Genomic DNA, 15,094 nt, shown 5'->3' with positions numbered 1-15,094 from the left:
ACTTCTAAGAGAAGTTCAAGACAGAAAGATTTGTTGATCATTTAGAAAAAAAAATAATAGCTACAAAGAAAACTAAGGAAAATGGAAAAAAAATCGAGGTAATTATCAATCTCAAAAAATACCAAAAGGTGTGGAAGAAATAAACATAAACACATTATTTGGTTCAGTAGAAACAAAATTTGTAGTTATTATAGGGTAAACATGATTCATTGATTTAACTATATTGAATAATGCTGGGTAGGGAAGTAGGGTGGGTTAACAGGTGAAGGGAAGTAAATGAGGACCCAAGGGATGATTCAAAGTCAGGTATCTTAGTTGGGGCCAGCTAACTGCTATAACAGAAAGCCTCCTTGTCTCAATAGCAGAGTCCAATAAAAGTTTATTTTCTTGTCCAGTTTGGGACAGCTGTCCTCTAAGGGGTGTCTCATTGATCCAGATTCCTTCCACCTTGCAACTCAGCCATCTCCTAGGGCCTTGAAGTCCTTCACTTTAAGGCAAAGTCCTTTAAAGTCCTTCACATTAAAACAGAGACAGTATGAACAATTATATGAGAAGTTTTTATGGGCTAGGCCTGAGAATGGCACATATTCACATTGAATTGACCAGAACTTGGTCTGAACCACAGGTTAAGGCTGGGAAATGTAGTCTAGTTGTGTGTTCAGGAGCCAGAAAAAAAATGTGGGGTAGTAAGTAGCAATATCTACCACACTAGGCAAAAGTAGGGGCTGTGGGGTGGGGAAGAGCATTCCAGGTATTCATTCATTCAACACATATTTACTGAGCACCTACTATGGACCAAGAGTGGCAGATGTAACCAGGAATAAAGGGATCCTGCTCTCAGGAGCTTCTGCATAGTGGGTAACAGCAGGTCAAGTTCTTGGGGGGAGCGGGTATGGAACCTGGCCTTCCAGGCCAATGGGGGTGGAACAGAGTTTTATTGATTTTGTAGAAAGCAGTAAGGGCTTTGGGTTTGACTTTAAAAGCAGTGGGAGTCCATTAAATGGTGTTAAGCAGAATGTGACACGATCTGTTTTATGTTTTAAAATGATCATTTTGGCCACCTTGTGGAAAATAGATTGACAGGTCAGGGCTGGACAACAGAGTAGAAGCAGAGCAAAGAGAAGGCAGGCAGGCTAGAGGTGAGGGGAGCTCTGCCTGGCCTGATGTGGTGGCCCTGGAGATGAAGAGAGGTGGATAGGAGAAATATTTGAGGAGTACTCTAAGGGACATGGTGACTGATTGGATGTGGGGGCCGGGTGGGGGGAGTGAAAGAGAGGGAAGGGACAGAAATGATTCCTAAATTTTTAGTTGAGTCACCGAGTGGGCCCTAAATGGGAGCTATCTCAGCAATTTGAGATGTGAAAGCGCTTTAGGAAAGGTCAAATGGCGCAACCAAGCTAGTGCGTTCCATTTTACAGATGGGGAAACCGAGGCACGAGATACTAGCAGGTGGTTGTCAGGCCATGTCGCGCTCGTCTCATACCCCCTTAGATGGGTGAAAGGACCGAAGACTGCTGGCTGGATACCTACTAAGCGCCAATACCTGGCCCGGCCCTTCCCCGCCTGGCTCGCCCGGCTCTCCATGTCCGCCGCTCGTGTCCCAATAAAGTTATTGAAATTGACACTGGTTGCTAAGGAAGTAGGTCGCCGAGCCGGGTTGCTAAGGAAGTGAGCGGCCTCTGTCTCTCCCCATCCGGGGCAGCGGGGAATGGCTGAGCCCACGGTTTGCAGCCGCCCCAGCCGCCGCTGCCGCCGCCGCCCGCGTTCGGCTCTGGCTGCAGGTGAGTCGGCGACGATGCGAACGACCGCCGGGCAGGGCCGATCCTTCCGCCGCCTGGGATCTTCCCGAAGGCCCGGGGCAGCACCACCGACTGGCTTTGCTGCTCCGGGAGCGGGAGCATCTTCTGCCCTGCCTCCTGGGCATCTTCAGGCAGTCCGGGCGACCTCGCCCCTCCTCCCCCGGGCAGGAGTGCGGCCCGACCCCCAGACCCGGCGGCGAGGGGTCGGAGTCTGGGACCCAGCTCGGGAGGGAGGCGGGGAAGCGAAAGCTTGGGGTCCAAACCTCAGCGCTGCCCCGGCTCGCTGTGTGACCTTGGACAAGTCCCTTCCCCTCTTGGCCTCAGTTGACCTTTTGGCACAATGGGGTCCTATCACTTGCTGCTCAGAGTGGTTAGATTATGAGAGGTGTATGTTGAAAGTGCCTTAAATGGGGAGGAGAAGGACCAAGAGGCCAACTTTAAGTCCGAGTGTCTGAATTTGAGACTTTGCATCTCCACTTAGTAACTGTGTGGCCTTGGGCAAGTTAATCTCCTTGAGCCTTCTTTTCTTTATCTGTAAAATGCGTTAATGAACCACTGTGGGAATCCAGTAAGATGGGTATGTCAAGTAGCTTGGCACATAGTAAGTGCTCAGCAAGCTATTATGAGGCATGAGAGGTGGTTTGGGTAAGACTTCCTGGAGGGGTTGACTTTGAGACAGGTAGGATTTAGGTGTGCAGTTCACCAGCTCATTGGATATTCCTCCCCCTGTTGACATCCCCCCCACCCTCAGTTTTACTGCTTCATTCTGCTCAGAGAAAGGGAAGTGGTGTGGACTTCTGCAAAGTAGTCCTGGTGAGGGAAACCCTGGGGTCAAGTCCTTGTAGTTGTTTGAGGTTATGGTTTTATTTTCTACTTAGGCCTTGTTGACCTTTCCAGAAGACAAAGAGTTATCTTTATGTCTTTTGAGAAGTGCTTGAAACAGTAATAGCTATTTACAAGTCTGGTTGGCCCTTGAACAACACAGGTTTGAACTGTGTGGATGTGGATTTTTTTTCAAGGAAGGTATATACTTCACCTTTATATATAAGGGACTTGAGCATCCGTGGATTTTGGTATCCAAGGGGGCTCCTGGAATCCCCTACAAATACTGAGGGTCAACTGTATATGATTAAGAAGCACTTTTCTGGTATATTATCTCATTTAATCTTCACATAGACTTTGCCAGGTAGGTGGTGATGTCATCCCCATTTCGAAGATGAGGAAACTGAGGCTAAGAAAAGTGAATGACTTGCCTAAGAATTTTATACCTATTAAGTGATGGAGCTGGACACATTTCCAGGTAAATCCTGTATTTTCTTCCCTGTACCCTGATATCTCTGATTTCTCAGCAGTAGCTGTTACAAAGCCACAAGAGTCTTCTTTTGTTCCTTCTGACTGCTTTGGCTAGAGGCTTTTCTTCCACTGGCAAGGAAACAAGATCTTACATAAAGCTTCATTTAAATAGATACCATCCAAAGTGGGGACCTCAAAACAAAGTTGGAATGTTTACAAGGGGCTTTTCTGTCCCCATGCCCCCTCCTCTTTAAAGTGAGAGGAGTAGGCTGGTAGGCCCTGATTGGTAGGCTGGTAGGCTGGTGGTTTAAAAGCATGGAATCAGGCTGCCTGGGTTCAAATCTTGACTCTGCCACTTCCAAGCTGCATGCCACTGAGTGATTTTACTTCATCTCTTTGTGCTATAGTTTCATCATTTGTAAAAGGGAGATAATAATAGTATCCACTATATATGGCTGTTATGAGGATTTATTTGCACCTAATACATGTAAAGTGCCTGGCATGTTTGGTAAACATTATTGTTATTCGGGCTTAACTTAGCACCTGTATTATACTTTATATTCTATTTATGATTGGTGAATCAATAAATTAAAGCATGTGCTGATGATACCAGGTCTGTCAACCTCACAGGGTCATTGCATGCATGAAACAGTAGCTGTCATAGTATTATATAAATGTCATAAATGTCAGTATTACAGAGTTGCCCCAGGAACCTGTAATCCCATGCCAGAATGGGTTGCAAAGAAAAATGAAAGCTGATGATAGGATTCCAGGTTTGGTAGTGCGACCCCCAGTTCAGTAAATGTTTACTAAATCCCTTTATGCCAAGCACAGTGGAGCATGTGGAGATCAGCCCCAACTCCACATTCTTCAACGACCTCAGAGCTTAATTTGCATATTACTAGCATTTTTTTTTTTTTTTTTTTTTTTTTGCCGTACACGGGCCTCTCACTGCTGTGGCCTCTCCCGTTGCGGAGCACAGGCTCCGGACGCACAGGCCCATCGGCCATGGCTCACGGGTCCAAGCCGCTCCGCGGCATGTGGGATCTTCCCGGACCGGGACACGAACCCGTGTCCCCTGCATCTGCAGGCGGACTCCCAACCACCGCACCACCAGGGAAGCCCTATTACTAGCATTTGAAATGAATTTGATGTCTTTAAATGAATCCATATCTTGTGTTTGCCCTCCTCAGAGTAAAGCTTCGGATTCACATCTCTCGTGTCCTCATGCTTCTGTTGGGTGCCTGGGCTAGAAGCCTTGGCTTGCTCTCTGAGCCCTTTCATCCACTGATTTATGGGTCCCTAAGAAAGAGCATTCTCTTATGCTGGCTAATAATACGGTGCTCTCTTTATGGTGCCTTGATGGTTTACAAAAATGCTTAAACGTGTCTTTACTCACTTAGTCTATCGGTAACCCTGCAAGGAAGGGAAGGTGCAGATTGAGATTCGCATTTTACAGTCAAGGGACCTGAGGTAAGACAGGCCAGGCTGCTAGTAGGTGGCCCATTTCACAGTGACCTCCAGGCGTTCTGACTCCAAGCTCAGAGCTTTTACCTCTACTGCCTCAGTTTCATTCATTCAGCATTTGCTGAACACCTGGTATGTGTCAGGCCCAGTTCTAGCCTAGGGATATGATGGTAGAGAGGTAGGTGAGGTCCTTGCTCTCGTGCAGCTTCCATTCTAGTGGCAGCGTTGGAAAAATAGACCAATAAATGAACAAGGTCACTCGGATGGAAATAAGTACTGTGCAAACAATAAAACAGTGATGTGATGGAGAGTGACTTCCCCATGGGGATGCTGCCAATTAATTGGGTGGTCTGAGAAGGCCACTCTGAGGGGGTGACATTTTTGCTGAGACTTGCTGCCAGAAAGGGGCCAAACATTTGAGAATATGGCAGAAGGAACAGCAAAAGTAAAGGCTCTCAGGTGGGAATAAGCTTAGTAAGTTCTGGGAACTGAAAGAAGGCTCAGAGCAGCTGGAGCAGGTGGGCTGGGGTGCGGGGAGGGGAGAATGGTGAGATGGCCAAGTGGGGGCTGGGCTGGGGGTGAGGCCTCAAGTCATCTACGGCCTGTGGACTAGAGTGAGGAGGTGGGACTTTATTCCAAAGGCAATGGGAAGGCATTGAAGGCTTTAAGAAGGGGAGTGATGTGATCTGTTTTTTGTTTTTTAAAAACATCACTTTGGCCCCTGTGTCCAGTGAATTTTAAGGGGTGTAAGAATGGCAGGCAGGAGAGTAGTTAGGAGGCCAGGTGAGAGGTGATGGCGGCTTTCTAGGGTGGTGACAGTGGAGATGGTACAAGAGGATGGATTGGGGATGTGTCATGGAGGTGAAACCAGCAGGATGGTGGTTGAGGGGAAGAGGTAGAGGAATCAGAGACGTCTCTTGGGTTTTTGGCCTGATCAATTAGGTAGATGGTGGTGGTGCCATCTGCCTCTAAAATGATGAGAGAACTTTTTGGTAAGGTGCCCTGTGTGGAAGAATTAGCTCTGGTTCCCTGTGAACCCTTGGAGGAGAGGCACAGGTGTAAACTTCATACTTATAGCCTCTGGGGAGGAGATCCCTGCTTATACTGCAGGAAGATAGCCAGGTACATCTTTTTGAAGCCTCCATCTTGGACATCCGGAAGCCCTGCTTTTCTCGAAGTCTGGCTCTTTGCCAGCTAGTGGAGTGACAGGTGTGGGCTCTGCCAGGGCAGTGCTCATCTGTCTCATGCTGTTGGCATTGCTGTCCTGACTTGAGATCTTGGCTGATGAAAGCTGGGAGGAGGCTGGCCATCTCTGCGAGAGAGAAAGGGATCACTCTTGAAGCTTAGTGCCTCAAATGGCCACGCTCTCCCTGCCAAAGTGGTTCTTTCTTGGCCATCGAATGACATTTCTAAAGTTTCAGAGCTTTTGATTTGGGAATCCCTGGAGAAGCTGTTGTGTTCTTGCTAGAATTCTAGCTAGGGAATTCGCGCCTTCTTTTAACGTATGCTAGTAATTGCCCCTGTAAATTTAGGCTTCACAATGTTGTAAATTCAGCATTGCGAATAGCAAGACTGATAATCCTACCAGCTCTGCTTGTGTAGCTTTGTTTGCAGTTTAGAATGCTCTTTCCTGTGCATTCTTGTGTACTGATGTTCAGTCAGTTGAGATCACGTGGCATATGTATTATCCCCAGTTTACAGATGAAGCATTGAGCTACTGAGGCGTCGTTCATTTTGGTCAGTAATATGAAGCACCCGATGGGTGCTGGGTTCGGGAGATCCTTGCCACTCAAAGTGTGTTCTGCATGACTGAGGCACCCATGTGCCCTGAGAGCTTGTTAGAAATGCAGAGTCTAAGTCTAGATATAATAAGCCAGTCTGCATTTTACCAAGACCCCCGGGTGTTTCCTGAGTACATTAAAGCTTGAGATGTACTCCTTTGGTAATAAGTAGCAAAACTAGGACTTGCCAAAGATAATGATAATAAAAGTACAGGCTTACCTTTTTTTTTAACCGTGGTTTACAAGTACTGCATTTTTTTTTTACAATTTGAAGGTTTATGGCAACCCTGCGTTGTCAGATGATGCATTTTTTAGCAATAAAGTATTTTTTAATTAGTGTACATTAATGTACATTGTTTCTTTAGACATAATACTCTTGCACACTCAGTAGACTACAGTATAGTGTAAACATTACTTATATATGCGCTGGGAAACCAAAAAATTCGTGTGACCTGCTTTATTGCAAGATTTGCTTGATTATGGTGGTCTGGCACCAAACCTGCAGTATCTCCGAGGTCTGCCTGTAATAGAAATAGCTAACATTTATTGAGCCAAGCACTGTTTTCAGCACTTTACACATGTCGTCTCATTTAGTCCTCACAGCAACCCTGTAACATGAGGACTGTTATGAATCCCATTTTCCAGAAGAGGAAAGTAGAGGCACAAAAAAGTCAAATAACTTACCCAGGTCTGATTCCAGGTCCATCGCTCTTCCTACCACTCACTTGTTCATCTGTTCTGCAGGTGGGCAGTACATCCCTGACACCTTGTCAAAAGCCTTTCTTTCTCTTCTGTATCTGGGTAAATAACTTTAAAGGCTGATGAAGAAAACTGACTTCATAGAATGTTTGAAGAAATCAGGGGAAAAACCCTTGAGGTATTTTAACATAACTATGGGTGTCAGTTACTTCACTGATAGGCAACAAATAGATAATCTGATTTGTGAGATAGGCTACCTCTCATCCTTCTTAGCTCTAACTCAGGGCTGAAACATGAAGCAGGTAGGAACTGAGAGCTTGTATTCTGAGTCATTCGGCCCTGAACTGTTTCTTGATTCTGGTGATAACATCTGCACCGGTGAGGAGAGGGTGGCTAAAGCCCTATGCCACCTGCTGACTAATTGCAAAAGATTCAGTTTTTTTTTTTTTCTTTTCTTAATGTAATGTTTTTATTGAGGGATAAGATACAGGCAGGAAAATTAGACGATTGTAACTGTATAGTTTGTTGAATTTTCATAAAATGAACTCACCCATGAAACCACCACCCAGATCAAGATATAGAACATTAGCAGCACTCCAGAAGCCTTCCTCACCTCCCTCCAGAAGGGTGACCACTACCCTATCTTCTGTCACCAAAGAATATTTTTACCCATTTTTTTATCTGTAAAAGATTCAATTTTGTCAAGCCTCGGTTTTCCCTGTCTGCCACGTGGGCTCATTATTTTCCCTTCAACATCCCTTATCTCTGCAGTCTTAGAAAAATTTCTTGGTCAAGGCCTGTGCCACCACAGGAAATTCTGGTGTGAAAAGGCAGTGGGATCTGGGTGGAGACATGAATTTTAATAGCAATTCTGCCATTTGCTGTGTGACCCGAGGCAAGTAACTCAGCCTCTCTGGCCCTCAGTGTCTGTATAGGCAAAATAAGGATGTGGGATAATCTTCCAAGGCTCTTCCAGTGCTGCCTGAAAGACAGCTTTGAGTTGGGTAATATTTTCCTCTTCCTTGGTGACTTCATGCAGGGCTTTCTCCCAGGCCTTCCAGGGTGGGGCTTTTAGAGCTGTTTCTTGGCAGTCAGAGATCGTTGCAATCAGCTCATCTTATCAGCATCACACATCTGCATTGCAGCTTGGGATGTTCTTGTTTAAGGCTTCAGTTAATCTTGGTGACACGTTGTGTCTCTTCACTTTGTCACACTGATAGCAGACACTGAGCTCTTCACACACAGGCAGATCTATCTTTTTAGTATGCTGATTTATTTAAATCATAGTTTGCATTAGAGCACCAGTGATAATTGTGGTGGGTGTGGTTTTATTTTTAAGTTTTTGGCAAGATATTTGCAGCAGTTGCATTTTGTCATATTTGAACATAGTGTATAAATGGAAGTGAGTCCAAGTGAAATAGAGATTGTAATAGACCACTGGGAGCTGAGACTGGACATGCTGTTACCCGCTCTGGGGTCCTTAACATCCCTTTCAGCAGTGGTTTCAGGAAGGGCTTGCTTTGGGGCTTTTGTGTGTGACATAAATTACACAGAAACTAAAGCTCATAGTACTGTCTCCAGCAGCTTAGGGGACTGCAGTAACCATTACTTTATAACACATTTCAGTAACCTAAGCAAAGAAATCTAGCTAGTAAATCATAAAAGATTCCATCCAGGTAAGACAAAATGTCAGCTCAAGTTACTTAAGATAACAGCAAGAAGACAGTTCTTGGTGGAAATAGTTACTGGTTTTGCACGGTCTGCAATAGCAGGTCAGATTCTAGCCTAAGAAATATATAGTATTTTTCCCTCCTTACTTCTTCAATTGCCAGCATTTTTTAATAGAATTTTTTTTAACTGTAAAAATAATTTCCATTGAGGAAAACCCTGAAAAGATTAAATAAGATTCACTCAGAAATAACTACTGTTAAAACATCTTACTGTCCAAAGGAAAATATATTCCTAAATGTATTTTATCTCATGAATGTGCAGTTCTTACCTGTTTCCCCAGTCATTGTCATTTAGGCAGGTTTCAATACTTAAATGCTATGAATAATGCTACAGAGAACATCTTGAAGATTATCTTGAAAAAAAAGCATAAACTTCTTTTTTCTTTGCATAAACTTTTGTCTACATTTCTGATGATTTCTTTAAACTAGATCCTTTCATTGTTAAAAAATTTTAATTATAAAGGCAGCCTCCTTAAATAATGTTTTTAACAAGGTAGTGTCTAAATAAAGTTGAAAAGGCAGACATTAGTGCAGTTTGGTTGAGAGGGATTACCTGTGCAAAGGGTATCCTGACTCAGTTTCAGCTTACTTGTCCACTTGCACAGCTATCTTTTTAGGTAGTTGCTCTCAAAGTGTATCTCCCATTTTGCATTTGGAAATGTTCACCTAACATTTCATAACCATTTTCCCATGTTTAGTAATTATGAGCTAGTAAACTTTCCCTAGCATTGGGCATTGACGTTGTTTCTGGCTTTTTATAATCACATATAGTGCTGTAGTAAATATCTTTGCTTCCCTCTCAGCCTCATAAGAGAACAATTCTAAATAAATTAGTTTGCGGAAAGTTAGAACTTTAAAAAGTTGAAAAGGAGAACTGTACATTTTCCTTCTTAAAATTTGATTAGGACCCTGAAAATATCTTCAAAAAAAATAAAAAGCTTTATTGAGGTATAATTCACAAGCCATAAGGTATCTTTTCATAGTTTTTGTCGCCTTCTTTGCTGCTGCTTCTTAATCTGTTTTTCTTTTTGATACAGAATTCCCTATGAGTAGGACCCAGAACCTGAGCCTTTAACATTTAAACCCTTCATTCTATGAACAGACTGTTGGCTGGTGACATTAAGCAGGAATATTGTATGTACATGATCAGTTTTGTGCACTGAATGAGCTGTGAGAGCATGTCATTATGGAACTGAACAGTGAACCATGACAGTTCTGGTGGACTTTAGGCAGGGGATTTTTTTAAATGTATTTAACTCGTTATATTACTGAAACAAATTCTGTGATTTATGGAACATTCTGCTTGATCAACTTTGGGAACTGTTTACGATAAAGGTAGCATATGTGGGCAGCTTCTCCAACATTCATGTACACACCAATCACCAGGGATCTTGATAACGGGACTCTGATTTGGGGACATGGATGGCCTTAGATTCCGGAGCTAAACCAGGTGGAACAGAAGATTTTAGTTGACACTCAGACACAACATCCTAAATTACGTTGAACGACACGGTGAGAGTTATTCCCTTTGAAACTCTTTTGGTTCTTTTGACTATGTCAAGGAGAGTATTTGTTTGGTTGCAGTCTTTCTTAACACGTGCTAAACTGGCTTTCTTAGTTTCTTTTTTTTTTTTTAATACATCTTTATTGGAGTATAATTGCTTTGCAATACTGTGTTAGTTTCTGTTAGACAACAAAGTGAATCAGCCGTATGCATACATATATCCCCATATCCCCTCCCTCTTGAGCCTTCCTCCCACCCTCCCTATCTCACCCTTCTACTGGCTTTCTAACCAAGAGAGATCAGGCCTCTGGCCTTAGGTAAGCTACAGTATCTAGTTCGAATTTAGTAATATGGTTGTTTGTCTTTAGTTTCAGTTACCTTCTATTTACAACAAGTGATACTGGTTTTCCATTCATGGTAGTCATACGAAGTTTCTGTTAAAAAGAAATTTGGGAGTTCTCTGGTGGCCTAGTGGTTAGGATTCTGGGCTTTCACTGTTGTGGCCTGGCTTCAGTCCCTGGTCAGGGAACTGAGATCCTGCAAGCCATGCAGCATGGCCAAAAAAAATAATTAAAAAAAAAAAAAAAAGTGTTAAAGTAGATTTAAAGCAAAATCTTAACTAAATAATGGTACAGGTGGTGTATGGATATGGCAGAAATTGTGAAGAGACAATCAGATGACTGACATTTGGGACACGCTGGTGTGGAAAAACGCCGTGAACTTTGGAGCCCGGTAGCCCTGGTTCCTGCTTACTTTGCTGCTGATGAACTCAGTGTGCCATGTTGCTTCTCTCTCCAAGTCTCAGGTTTCTTTCTCCTGTAAATTGGGTCAGGGCAGAAGCACCTCTTGTGGGCCAGGCCTTGTCATGCTTGTCCTCCTCTAATCCTCACACAGCCCCAAGGAGCAGGGCATTTGTGGTAGTCCCATTTTGCAGAGGAGGATATAGGCTTAGCTGGTTGAAGGAACTTGCCTGGAGTCCCAGAGCTGGGAACGGTTGGGCTGGGTTTCGTTCCCAGGTGTGCCTGAATCTCTTTTTTGTTATTCCAGGCCACCTCCCTCTTTTAAATGTAGAATTTGCTGTGGCTCTCTACCCAGCTGCATGGCAGTCTGATTCAAAGGACAAGTCATTGAGTACACCTGTGATCAACCACAGCGTTATTCATAATAGATGAGAGGTGCAAGTAGCCCAGATGTCTGTGGACAGATCAATGGATAAAGATAATGTGGTACATACACACAATAGGTTGTTATTTAGCCTTAAAAAAAAGAGATCTTGTCGCATGCTACACAGCATGGCTGAACCCTGAGGTAGAATGGTGGTTTCCAGGGGTTGGGGAGACAGGGAAATGGGAAGTTGCCATTTGATAGGTATAGAGTTTCAGTTTAGCAAGATGAAAAAGTTTTAGAGATCTGTCACACAACAATGTGAATATCGTTGTCATTACTGAACTGTACACTTAATAACGGTTAAGAGGGTACATTTTATATTATGTGGGGTTTTTTTAACCACAATTAAAATTTTCTTAAAAGTTAAAAGGCATTGGTCAGAGGGCAATCTTTTTTCCCCCCCCCCCATCTTGGAAACTTTCAAGCATACATAAAAATGGAATAGTGTAATGAACCATGGACCCATTACCCAGCTCCAGCAGTTAGCAGCACATGGCAGTTCTGTCTCACTTATAACCTCTTATTCATCCCACCCCACCTCACCTCTGATTATTTTGGTCCCAGTCAGCATATAGCTTTATATGCTAGTGGGAAGCAGCCGCATAGCACAGGGAGATCAGCTCGGTGCTTCATGACCACCTAGAGGGGTGGGACAGAGAGGGTGGGAGGGAGATGCAAGAGGGAGGGGATATGGGGATATATGTATACATACAGCTGATTCACTTTGTTATATAGCAGAAACTAATACAACAATGTAAAGCAATTATACTCCAATAAAGATGTTAAAAAAAACTTTATATGAAAATGCTTTTAATTGTGTCTCTAAGAGTAAGAACCTTCTTTAAAAAATACCATTTCCACACCTAAAAATGTAACAATAATTCCTTAACATTCCTTAATGTTCAAATTTCCTTGATGGTCTCATACATTTTTAACAATCGGTGTGTTTGAATCAAGATCCAAAAAAGGGCCCTACTCAAGGGCCAAATGTTGTATGTGGTTGATTAAGTCTCTGACATCAGAGTGTAAATGTTTAGCAGAGAAACAATTTCATTTCTTTCCTGGATCAGTACATGGAATGAGAAGTTCCTGACAGGCAGGTTCTTCCAGCTTCATAGCTTCGTGGTGGTTCAGAGCACGAGCCCCGGACATTGGGGTTGTGTGGGCAGTCGGGGCACTGTTGGTGGGAGGATAAATGGTACAGCCTGGGAAGTGGGTAGGACGGTGCCCTCTGTCAAAAAGGAACATGTGTAGTGTTTACACATCCAGGAATAGCTCCTACGGAGAACCCTCGTGTGTAGCTAAAGGTATATGTTCAGGATATTCACTGCAGCATTGTTTGCACTAGCAAAGACCAGAAACTATCAGAGGTTCCCTCAGCAGGAGACTAATCAAATACATTACAAGAGAACTGTACCATGGCATTTAGGCAGCTACTTAAAAGGTGGGGATGGGGGTGGGGGTGGGGGTGCCCCAAGATCTATAAAGTAAGATAGAGAATGGTGATACTATACTTAAACTTGAGTTTAAAAACAAAAAAAAAAGGTAGGGAAGCAATATAGATACGTTAATGCTTGCATATGCTTCGAGTATCTCCCCAGGGATAGGGGGATGATTTACCTGTTCACTGTATGTACAACTTGAATTGTTTTAATCTATTCATATATTAATACACATGTGTATACACATGTGTGTGTGTTTGTGTGTTTAAAATAAGTTTAAATTAGGGTCTTTTAATAAGACAAACCTGGTTTTGAATTCTGACTGTTCCATTTAATTGCTGTGTGACCTTGAGCCAGTTAATTTCTCTGAGCCTCCCATCCTTATTTTTAAAATAAGGCTAATACTATTCCTCATAAGGTGATTTTGAGGATTAGAAGAGGAATATACATTAAGTTCCTAATGTACTATGAGCTGTGACTATTGAATACAACAAAGCCCCAGACCCACATTGATTCTGAATTAGCATCCTCTAGACTTGAATATATATATATTTTTTTAAAATAAATTTATTTATTTTTTAAATTTATTTTTGGCTGGGTTGGGTCTTCATTGCGGCGCGCGGGCTTTTCCTAGTTGCGGCGAGTGGGGGCTACTCTCCGTTGCGGTGCGCTGGCTTCTCATTGTGGTGGCTTCTCTTGTTGCAGAGCTCTAGCTCTAGGTGCGTGGGCTTCAGTAGTTGTGGCACCTGGGCTCAGTAGTTGTGGCTCTTGGGCTCAGTAGTTGTGGCTCAAGCTCTGAAGTGCAGGCTCAGTAGCTGTGGCACACGGGCTTAGTTGCTCCGCAGCATGTGGGATCTTCCTGGATCGGGGCTCAAACCTGTGTCCCCTGCATTGGCAGGCAGATTCTTAACCACTGAGCCACCAGGGAGCCCTGAATATATTTTTTATGAATGTATGTTATGAATGTTTCACAAAATAGGATTTCTTTGCCTCTTTTTCCCCCTTATCAGTTAAATGCTTTCTTTGGTAGCCTGTTGGGGTCATCAAGTGACAGGGAGTGCTTGGCGCCAATTTGAATTCAGAGCAGGCGTTTAGTTGTTCATGTTTCTTATCCGTGACCTTTCTAGGTTTCTTTCCAGATAAGTAGCCCGTCTTCCTAAGATGTGTAAGCTGAAACCAAGTTACTAGACTTTTTTCCCCAAAGAAAAAATAGCTTTATTGCCATCCCCCTGCTTGATTGTAAGAAACAAAATACATGCACCTGTGAAGAAGGCCAAAGAAAGCAAAAACAATCACTTGCAAGCTCACGCCCCAGAGATCAATATTGTTTGCCTTTCTTGAGTGTTTATTACACATCTTGCACTAGCTAACCATTTAACATTTATTAGCTTACTTAATAATCCTTAGAACAGTTCTTTACGGTAGGTGTTGTTATTAATCCCATTTTGTAGAAGAAACTATGACTTAATGTAACTTTCTCAGGATTTTATAGCTAAGTGGCAGAGCAGAAATTCAAATGCTGACGCGTTGAATAATACTAAAGTTCATGCTTTGAATCATGACTTTACACTGTCTCATTCACAACCTTCTCTGCACTTGTGCATGTACACATGTAAACATAAATCACATCATAGTAAGTCTTCTGTTTGGTAGCCTGCTTTTTTAATATAAATTTATTTTATTTTATTTTATTTATTTTTGGCTGCGTTGGGTCTTCGTTGCCGCGCGAGGGCTTTCTCTAGTTGCAGCGAGCAGGGGCAACTCTTTGTTGTGGTGTGCGGGCTTCTCATTGCAGTGGCTTTTCTTGTTGCAAAGCACAGGCTCTGGGCAGGCAGGCTTCAGTAGTTGGGTCATGCAGGCTCAGTAGTTGTGGCTCGAAGGCTCTAGAGCGCAGGCTCAGTAGTTGTGGCACATGGGCTTAGTTGCTTCGCGGCATGTGGGATCTTCCCAGACCAGGGATTGAACCCTGCATTGGCAGGCAGATTCGTAACCACTGCACCACCAGAGAAGTCCCTGGTAGCCTTGTTTTTTTCACTCAACAAAATATCATGAACATCTTCCCATGTGTAAATACTTAGAAGTATATTGCCATTCTTTTCTTTTTTATAAGTTTGTTTATTTCATTTATTTTATTTTTGGCTGCGTTGGGTCTTCGTTGTTGCGTGCGGGCTTTCTCTACTTGCAGTGAGCGGGGGCTACTCTTCGTTGCGGT

The 15,094-nt window shown here is 43.3% G+C and overlaps 1 protein-coding gene across 2 annotated transcripts in view; it reads left to right on the top strand.

The window, feature by feature from the left end:
- Positions 1-1,676: 1,676 nt before the first annotated feature.
- The window catches only part of KIF3B (kinesin family member 3B), a 37,707-nt gene continuing 24,289 nt past the window's right edge, over positions 1,677-15,094 (top strand). Inside the window, exons 1-2 of one of the 2 annotated variants that reach the window (XM_032605217.1) lie at positions 1,684-1,781; positions 2,976-3,099. The gene's annotated coding sequence lies outside the window, so the exon portion shown is untranslated. Of the gene's footprint in view, positions 1,782-2,975; positions 3,100-15,094 lie in introns of both variants that reach the window. The other variant, XM_032605216.1, reaches the window with a different exon arrangement.

This window comes from Phocoena sinus, chromosome 15, assembly GCF_008692025.1.
Source record: "Phocoena sinus isolate mPhoSin1 chromosome 15, mPhoSin1.pri, whole genome shotgun sequence".
Taxonomy (NCBI): domain Eukaryota; kingdom Metazoa; phylum Chordata; class Mammalia; order Artiodactyla; family Phocoenidae; genus Phocoena; species Phocoena sinus.
Note: the sequence above shows the minus strand (reverse complement) of the source record. Positions and strands in the feature narration are given on the sequence as shown.